This window comes from Oreochromis aureus, linkage group 13, assembly GCF_013358895.1.
Source record: "Oreochromis aureus strain Israel breed Guangdong linkage group 13, ZZ_aureus, whole genome shotgun sequence".
Classification (NCBI taxonomy): domain Eukaryota; kingdom Metazoa; phylum Chordata; class Actinopteri; order Cichliformes; family Cichlidae; genus Oreochromis; species Oreochromis aureus.
Genome location: NC_052954.1, coordinates 9456258 through 9465976, shown reverse-complemented (window position 1 = coordinate 9465976; position 9719 = coordinate 9456258).

Genomic DNA, 9719 nt, shown 5'->3' with positions numbered 1-9719 from the left:
ATGTAGTTGGTCACCAGGTTCGGCCACATCTCAGGAGGGATTTTGGGCCACTCTTCTTCAGAGAAACTAAGAATCATTTTGGTTTCTTGGCTGCTGCTTCGAAACTCAAAGCTTCAGCTCCCTCCACAAATTCTCTCTAGGACTGAGGTCTGAAGACAACTCCATGATCAGAGAGAAAGGAGGAGCTCTGCACACTTTTACTTGTATGTGTTGATCTTTGCGTATTTTTATGATTTAACATAAAAACACTGAAACATCCTGTAGTGTGTTGCACAGAAATCACAGCCTCAGCATTTACACTCTGTTTCGACCACAAACCTTGGTCCAAACCTTCTCCTGAACATCCAGCTCAGGTGAATTCGGAGCCCACATTAATTCCTTCCATGTGAACATTTCAGAGATCGAGTTCAAGCCCTGCATTCACCATCCCACGAGCTTCCTTCCAAGTATGTTGAATGTGAAAAATGCTAACAGTTCACTTAATTATTCAAATTTCACACAAACTAGCACTTTCTTCTGCTCTTAAAAAACAAGAATGTCCTTGTCCAGTTTAGAGCTGGGGCTTTGTAACAAACAGAAAGAGTGGGACAGACTGGATTGTCCCATGACTGAGACATCAGCCAGCAAAGACAGGCAGGGAGAAGACACCTAGAAACAGAGCTGCAATCACTAATTTTATGGTGTGTGTTCTTCATGCATAGGTGGGCTTCAGACTCACAGATGGGTCAGTCTATTATTCACGTTTCAACTGAAGGAGGAAGAAGAACACGAAACCAGGGAGTTTCCAGATATTGTGATGGCCTGCTCTTTTGTTTCTGCAGTACAGAAAGATAACTTACAGGCCAGTCAGGCAAGCAGGCCATCGCATTGCCACATGTTACAACTTGAGACCTCTCTGAAGGAATTTTCCCTCTTTTTGTCTTGTACGTATATCAAAGTTTATTACATGGGAAGGCAGTGAAGTCACTGCCTGTATCAGATATACAAAAAAGACTTGTCACATAAGTAATGTCGTCAGAGCGAGGCATGGAGAGGATTACATGTATGGATTGTGTGTGTAAATGTATGCCCTTAAAAGAGTAACATCAGAATCACAATGACATTGCGTGTGTTTTGAATCTCTACCTGTTTCATCTGGGTCTTCTTCCTGCACAGTCATCTCAACAAAATTACACAACAAACCCCAAATGTGCACTCTACCACAGGCTCCCAGATGACTGATAGATTCCCCTATTAAAAGCATTATTATCACGCCATGAATGTAAGTGTGTGATCTTTCACCTTTATTATAAAAATGGAATTGCTTACCGAACCAACAGTAACACTAGAGACAGCTTTGACCATGAAGCACTGTATATGACTCATAAGCTGTTTTTCAGCAGTTTCCACTAAAAAAACTAAAAAAACTTTCCATAATTACAGGTTTATTCTTCAGTAACTGAATGACGTTGTGAGGGAGAACACAAACTCAACAACAAAACACTTTATGTAGGGTTAAGCGTGTTAACCTGTCACGTTTTTACTGTCACTAATGTCAGGTCATTATTGCTGAAAGATAATATTGTTAACGGCTTTCTGCACTGTTTCCAGATGACGTCACGTGTAGACACCTTAAAGCCTGCATAAACGACAGCACCTCTCGCTGGGTGCGGTGGCGCGCGCCTGTAATCCAAGCTACCGGGAGGCTGAGGCTGGCGGATCGTTTGAGCTCAGGAGCTCTGAGCTGCAGCGGACTATGCCGATCGGGTGTCCGCACTAAGTTCGGCATCGATATGGTGCTCCTGGGGGAGCTCGGGACCACCAGGTCGCCTAAGGAGGGGTGCACCGGCCCAGGTCGGAAACGAAGCAGGTCAAAGCCCCCGTGCCGCTCAGTAGTGGGATCGCGCCTGTGAATAGACGCTGTAGTGCAGCCTGAGTAATACAGCGGGACCCAGTCTTTTTATACTATTTCTTCTCTCCACAGAAATATACACCCAGCACACAACCTCATACATCACGTTTTTTACAGCTTATAACACCATCAACACAGTTTTTCTCTCCGTCCTTTCCATTAAAAAACACTGGTTTGTTGGTCCCACAGCGCCTCCAACTGGAGAAGAGTGGCAATTACATCACTCATTGCAACTTCACAGAAACTGTTCACCAATACGTTTTTTCTTCTTTCTACAAGCTTAAGTTGGCTAAAATGTAGATGGATTGTTACACATCTGTCCAAACTAACAGAATTGGATTTTTTTTTCTTTGAAATAAATTTTTCTAAAGAAGGAAAAATCAAGAGACTATGAAAACTAAGTCACATTTACTTAAACTGCTTGTCTTGACTTCATAATAAATTTTACTGCAGTGCACATCACATGTACAAACATTTCGACTTTATTCATCCTACCTAAGGACTAAATACTTCCACAGACTGATAACAGCCATAAAGACTGAAATTCTGCCATGTCTTTGTCTGGATTTTACTTTTAGCCCTCAAATTTGTCTCTTGTGTAATTACCAGAATCTCAAATGAACAACAACTGATGCCCACTGTCATTACTGGACTGTAGTCTACTGCCTCCAATCATCCAAGAAACGACATAAAATAATATTAACTGTATCTTTTGCTGAGGATATTGTAAAGGTTGGCTGAGAACACATTAAATTCACTTCCTTTTCACTTTACAGCTGTGGGGTCAGTGCTGGATATTTAGAGTGCTGATGTGTTTGGCCACAACTGAAGAAAAACTCAGGCTAACAAACAACATCAAACAAAAGGAAAATAAATCAAAACAGGGAAAATCCACATTAACAATTAAAAAGGTGACTGATGAAACAACTCTGCACAGACATACTCCCCCGATATTACATCCACCTTGGCCTGCTGGCCACCAGTGTCTTGAAAGACAGTAGGTTCTAAAGCTCTAGCACACAGAGCCTGTAATTCATTACTTAACCCATTTAATCCCAAATTTTCCCCTGTAAAATAAGTGCATGCATTTTAGTCCTTAGACTTCCCCTACACACAATATGTTTACAGTTTTTTAATGTAATGGGGTTAAACGGCAACAATTGTTGTCGGTGGGATTAAATGGGTTGACCAAGATGTAGCAGTGCTTTATGTGCTGTCAAACAGAAGTCTGTTAAAAGTGAGGAAACATTAGCCAAATAGATTGAATATGGCACATTCCTCTGGGAACGTGACTACAAATGCAGATCAGAAGCTGGGGCCATTCTGGGTTCAAACTTTTAGGGCGGCTCAGCTCCCAATCATAATGTCTTGCATGCAGTGCCTGGTAATTAATATTAAAGGAATATGCTGTTTGCAAATGTTATTTAAGTTTTAATATTTGCAGACTTCAATTCAGTATAATAAACATCACAATGTTACATTGAAAAGCAGCCTAATTAGTTGGATGACCTGTTATAGTGTCTAAGAATAATTTGGAGTGAATAATCATAGATTTTAATATAATCCACCCATTTTAGAGTGGAGACTTTAGTCATCAAACCCAAGGCAAAGGCACAGTCGTTAAAGAAGGTTTAAAGAACCGTTTATTGCAAAGCAGATAAGATGAGAAACATGCACAACATTATTTCAGTCTGTTAATCACATAGAGGCAGTCTACCAAATCATCAAGCACTTAAAGTAGCATCATTCAGTACAGACACTGGATATTCAAACTGCCACTCCCTGTGCACGAAGCAAACTGGTAATAGAGTTGTTTTATATGAAAGTTTTTGCATTCATACAAACCCTCCTGTCATTATGCAGACTCAGCACAGAGCAGTTTTATTAACAACTCCTCAGCTCAAGGAGACTATTGTTGTTTTTCTTTACTAAATGTTGTAGCGTAAAATGATTGCTGCAACCAAAGTGTAATAAGTGGAGTTGTGGATTATGTGTCAAGGTAACCAGTACAGATTGATTTTACAAACTGGAGCTCACAAAGGTCAGGAAGACAAAGAATTGGAGGGGAAAATGTTTTTCAGTTTGATCTGTGGACGTGTCCAATAAGATTTAGCCTTGAAAAGTAAAATGGTTGAATTTGGTGGGACTTTTAGTGGAATTTTCAATCCACTTTTATTACATTACAATATGTCATTTTCTTGTATTCTTCTATTATTGTAGCGTGTTTACCTTACAATATGAAGCGCCTCGAGACATTTGTTGTTATGATGTGGCGCTATATAAAAAAAAATTGAATTTGAATTTGTAATGTGAAACATTGTGATGTAATCTTTACCTTTAGCCTTTTTATTTATGGAATAATAATAATGTTATTTTAAATGAGCAGGTGCCGCGAGGATAGAGCGTCCCTCTCTGATGACGTCACGTGTAGACGCCTTAAAGCCTGCATAAACGAGGGCGCCTCTTGCCGGGTGCGGTGGCGCGCGCCTGTAATCCAAGCTACCGGGAGGCTGAGGCTGGCGGATCGTTTGAGCTCAGGAGCTCTGAGCTGCAGCGGACTATGCCGATCGGGTGTCCGCACTAAGTTCGGCATCGATATGGTGCTCCTGGGGGAGCTCGGGACCACCAGGTCGCCTAAGGAGGGGTGCACCGGCCCAGGTCGGAAACGAAGCAGGTCAAAGCCCCCGTGCCGCTCAGTAGTGGGATCGCGCCTGTGAATAGACGCTGTAGTGCAGCCTGAGTAATACAGCGGGACCCAGTCTTTTTATACTATTTCTTCTCTCCACAGAAATATACACCCAGCACACAACCTCATACATCGTTTTTTACAGCTTATAACACCATCAACACAGTTTCTCTGTCCTCTCTTTCCATTGAAAACCATCGCTGTTTGTTGGTCCCACAGCGCCTCCAGCTGGAGAGGAGTCGCAATTACTAACACACTGCAACTTCACAGAAACGTTTATTTTTTCTTTCAGTGACTGAAATTGATAAATGTAAAAACAAACAAAAGCAATCTAAAGCAAAGCAAGAGTTTTTTTTTTTAAATACATGGAGCACGAATACTTTCAGCTATTATTATTAATGCTACAGTGCATCAGTATGAGAGAAGCTGTTATTGCATGTTTACAGGCAAAGTGATGTCTGAAGATTTGAAAGATATTAATTTAGTAAATTAAATAAAAAATGTTGGACCTTGGTCTGCTGGCCACCAGTGTCTTGGAAGACATTAGGTTCTATCCCTCTAGCAAACAGAGCCTGTAATTCATTCCTTATTAACCAAGATGTAGCAGTGCTTTATGTGCTATCAAACCGAAATCTGTTAAAAGTGAGGAAACATTAACTAAATAGAATGAATATGGCACATTCCTCTGAGAACGTGACTAGAAATGAAGATCTGAGGCAGGAGCAATTTTGGGTTCAAACTTTAGGGGGGCTCAGCTCGTAAATCATAATGTCATGCATACGGTGCCTTGTAATTAATATTAATGAAATATGCTGTTTGCAAATGTAATTTAAACTTTTAATATTTGCAAACCTCTATTCAGTTTTGTTGTTAAGGACCAAAAAGCTCTTCAGAGATTGATCCGTACAGCAGAACTCTGCAGCAGGATTGCTCTCCCACCTCTTCAGGACATCTACACCAGGAGATGCTGGACTAGAGCAGCTCAGATACTGAAGGACCCGCCCCATCCTGGCAGCAAACTGTTCCAACTTCTGCAAGCAGGCAGAAGGTTCTGCACCATCCGGGCAAGGAGAGAGAGACTCAAGAGGAGCTTCTATCCCCAAGCCATCCGGGCCCTAAACCATAACATGTCCCCCACCAACCTACCCACCCACACCCGCCCTCTCGCAGCATCCATAAGTGACTGAGACAGGACTCTCTTCTAGACACTTTAACACCCACCGGTACAATGTACATTTCAGATTTTTAATTTAAAATTTTCAGATTGTGTATTTTATTTAATTCATTTAATGTACAAAATTCACCTACTTGCTGCATACAATGCCACTTACTGCTCATAATGTCCCCCATGTATATATTCACTTAATGTATATAATGTTCTTCTCTCCCCTTTTGCACAGTCGAAGAGCATGTCAGGATACATTTCACTGCATGTTGTACTTGTATAACTATGCATGTGACAAATAAAGAATCTTGAATCTTCAGTATAATAAACATCACAATGTTACATTGAAAAGCAGCCTAAATAGCTGGATGACCTATTATATTGTCTAAGAATAATTTGGAGTGAATAATCATAGATTTTAATATAATCCACCTGTTTTAGAGTGGAGACTTTAGTCATCAAACCCGAGGCAAAGGCTCAGTCATTAAAGAACCCCCAAAAGTTGATTCTGTTCATCTGGACGTAGCGTTTTCAGTGGGAGAAATGTTTCGTCACTCATCCAAGTGACTTCTTCAGTCTCAGCTGACTGCAGGTTTCCCCAATCTTATAAACTGTACATTTGCATAATGACTGAAACCAGCCCACTGAAGGAACAGTGGGCTGGGAGGTCAGTTCCTTAATCATAATTATGCAAATTCTCACGACCATTGATCAACAACCATTGATCAAAGACCAGTGATCAAGGGCCATGAGTACCATTCACAGAGAGATGGGGAATGGCTGCAATCACAGCACTGTAAGATGGTGACAGATGTACCCTTAGGCCCCCTCCTCGATTCAGAGATGGTCTTTCCCTTTTCATGTAAATGGCCTCCTTGACTCCGCGCTCAAACCAGCGTTCTTCCCTGTCCAGGATGTGTACATCCTCATCATTGAAAGAGTGTCCACTGGCCTGTAGGTGTAAATAGACTGCAGAGTCCTGGCCTGATGAGGTAGCTCTTCTGTGCTGTGCCAGCCACTTTGCCAGACGTTGTTTAGTTTCCCCGATGTATAAATCATAGCAATCCCCCTGGCACTTAACAGCATACATATGTTACTCTGTTTCTGTCTGGGGTCCAGCGTGTTTTGGGGCTTAAAAGCCACAGAGACGTGGTGTTTAGAAAAAATGCGTCTCAACTGTTCCGATACTCCTGACACATACGGGATCACTACAGGTTTTCGCTTAGTCAGCGGTTGTCCATCTCGGCTGGATTGCCTGGAGCTTCCGTTAGGCGCCTTCCCAGCTTTGACAAATGTCCAGCTGGGATAACCACATTTAGTCAGGGCCTTCTTGATGTGATGTTCTTCTGCCTCCCTGGCCGCAATGCAATCCCTGTTTATAAGATTGGGCAAGCCTGCAGTTAGCTGAGACTGAAGAAGTCACTTAGATGAGTGACGAAACGTTTCTCCCACTGAAAACACTACGTCCAGATGAACAAAATAAGCTTTTGGAGATTTACTTACCTGGATGATTGAGAATGCATCAAGAAGTCGTTAAAGAAGTTTTAAAGAACCATTTATTGCAAAGCAGGTAAGATGAGAAACATGCACAACATTATTTCAGTCTGTTAATCACATAGAGGCAGTCTACCAAATCATCAAGCACTTAAAGTAGCATCATTCAGTACAGACACTGGATATTCAAACTGCCACTCCCTGTGCACGAAGCAAACTGGTAATAGAGTTGTTTTATATGAAAGTTTTTGCATTCATACAAACCCTCCTGTCATTATGCAGACTCAGCACAGAGCAGTTTTATAAACAACTCCTCAGCTCAAGGAGACTGTTGTTGTTTTTCTTTACTAAATATTGTAGCGTAAAATGATTGCTGCAACCAAAGTGTAATAAGTGGAGTTGTGGATTATGTGTCACTGTGTCATTGATTTTACAAACTGGAGCTGACAAAGGTCAGGAAGACAAAGAATTGTCTTCACGAAAGTGATTTGGAGGGGAAAATGTTTTTCAGTTTGATCTGTGGACGTGTCCTACTAACATTTAGCCTTGAAAAGTAAAATGGTTGAACTTGGTGAGACTTTGAATCATATTTTCAATCCACTTTTATTACATTACAATATGTCATTTTCTTGTATTCTTCTATTATTGTAGCGTGTTTACCTTACAATATGAAGCGCCTCGAGACATTGGTTGTTATGACGTGGCGCTATATAAAAAAAAATTGAATTGAATTTGTAATGTGAAACATTATGATTTAATCTTTACCTTTAGCCTTTTTATTTATGGAATAATAATAATGTTATTTTAAATGAGCAGGTGCCGCGAGGACAGAGCGTCCCTCTCTGATGACGTCACGTGTAGACACCTTAAAGCCTGCATAAACGAGAGCACCTCTCGCTGGGTGCGGTGGCGCGCGCCTGTAATCCAAGCTACCGGGAGGCTGAGGCTGGCGGATCGTTTGAGCTCAGGAGCTCTGAGCTGCAGCGGACTATGCCGATCGGGTGTCCGCACTAAGTTCGGCATCGATATGGTGCTCCTGGGGGAGCTCGGGACCACCAGGTCGCCTAAGGAGGGGTGCACCGGCCCAGGTCGGAAACGGAGCAGGTCAAAGCCCCCGTACCGCTCAGTAGTGGGATCGCGCCTGTGAATAGACGCTGTAGTGCAGCCTGAGTAATACAGCGGGACCCAGTCTTTTTATACTATTTTTCCTCTCCACAGAAATATACACCCAGCACACAACCTCATACATCACGTTTTTTACAGCTTATAACACTATCAACACAGTTTTTCTCTCCGTCCTTTCCACTAAAAAACACTGGTTTGTTGGTCCCACAGCACCTCCAACTGGAGAAGAGTGGCAATTACATCACTCATTGCAACTTCACAGAAACTGTTCACCAATACGTTTTTTTCTTCTTTCTGGCTAAAATGTAGATGGATTGTTACACATCTGTCCAAACTAACAGAATTGGATTTTTTTTTCTTTGAAATAAATTTTTCTATAGAAGGAAAAATCAAGAGACTATGAAAACTAAGTCACATTTACTTAAACTGCTTGTCTTGACTTCATAATAAATTTTACTGCAGTGCACATCACATGTACAAACATTTCGACTTTATTCATCCTACCTAAGGACTAAATACTTCCACAGACTGATAACAGCCATAAAGACTGAAATTCTGCCATGTCTTTGTCTGGATTTTACTTTTAGCCCTCAAATTTGTCTCTTGTGTAATTACCAGAATCTCAAATGAACAACAACTGATGCCCACTGTCATTACTGGACTGTAGTCTACTGCCTCCAATCATCCAAGAAACGACATAAAATAATATTAACTGTATCTTTTTTGCTGAGGATATTGTAAAGGTTGGCTGAGAACACATTAAATTCACTTCCTTTTCACTTTACAGCTGTGGGTCAGTGCTGGATATTTAGAGTGCTGATGTGTTTGGCCACAACTGAAGAAAAACTCAGACTAACAAACAACATCAAACTAAAGGAAAAAAACAAACAAACAGGGAAAATCCACATTAACAATTAAAAAGGTGACTGATGAAACAACTCTGCACAGACATACTCCCCCGATATTACATCCACCTTGGCCTGCTGGCCACCAGTGTCTTGAAAGACAGTAGGTTCTAAAGCTCTAGCACACAGAGCCTGTAATTCATTACTTAACCCATTTAATCCCAAATTTTCCCCTGTAAAATAAGTGCATGCATTTTAGTCCTTAGACTTCCCCTACACACAATATGTTTACAGTTTTTTTTAATGTAATGGGGGTTAAAACGGCAACAATTGTTGTCGGTGGGATTAAATGGGTTGACCAAGATGTAGCAGTGCTTTATGTGCTGTCAAACAAAAGTATGTTAAAAGTGAGGAAACATTAGCCAAATAGATTGAATATGGCACATTCCTCTGGGAACATGACTACAAATGCAGATCAGAAGCTGGGGCCATTCTGGGTTCAAACTTTTAGGG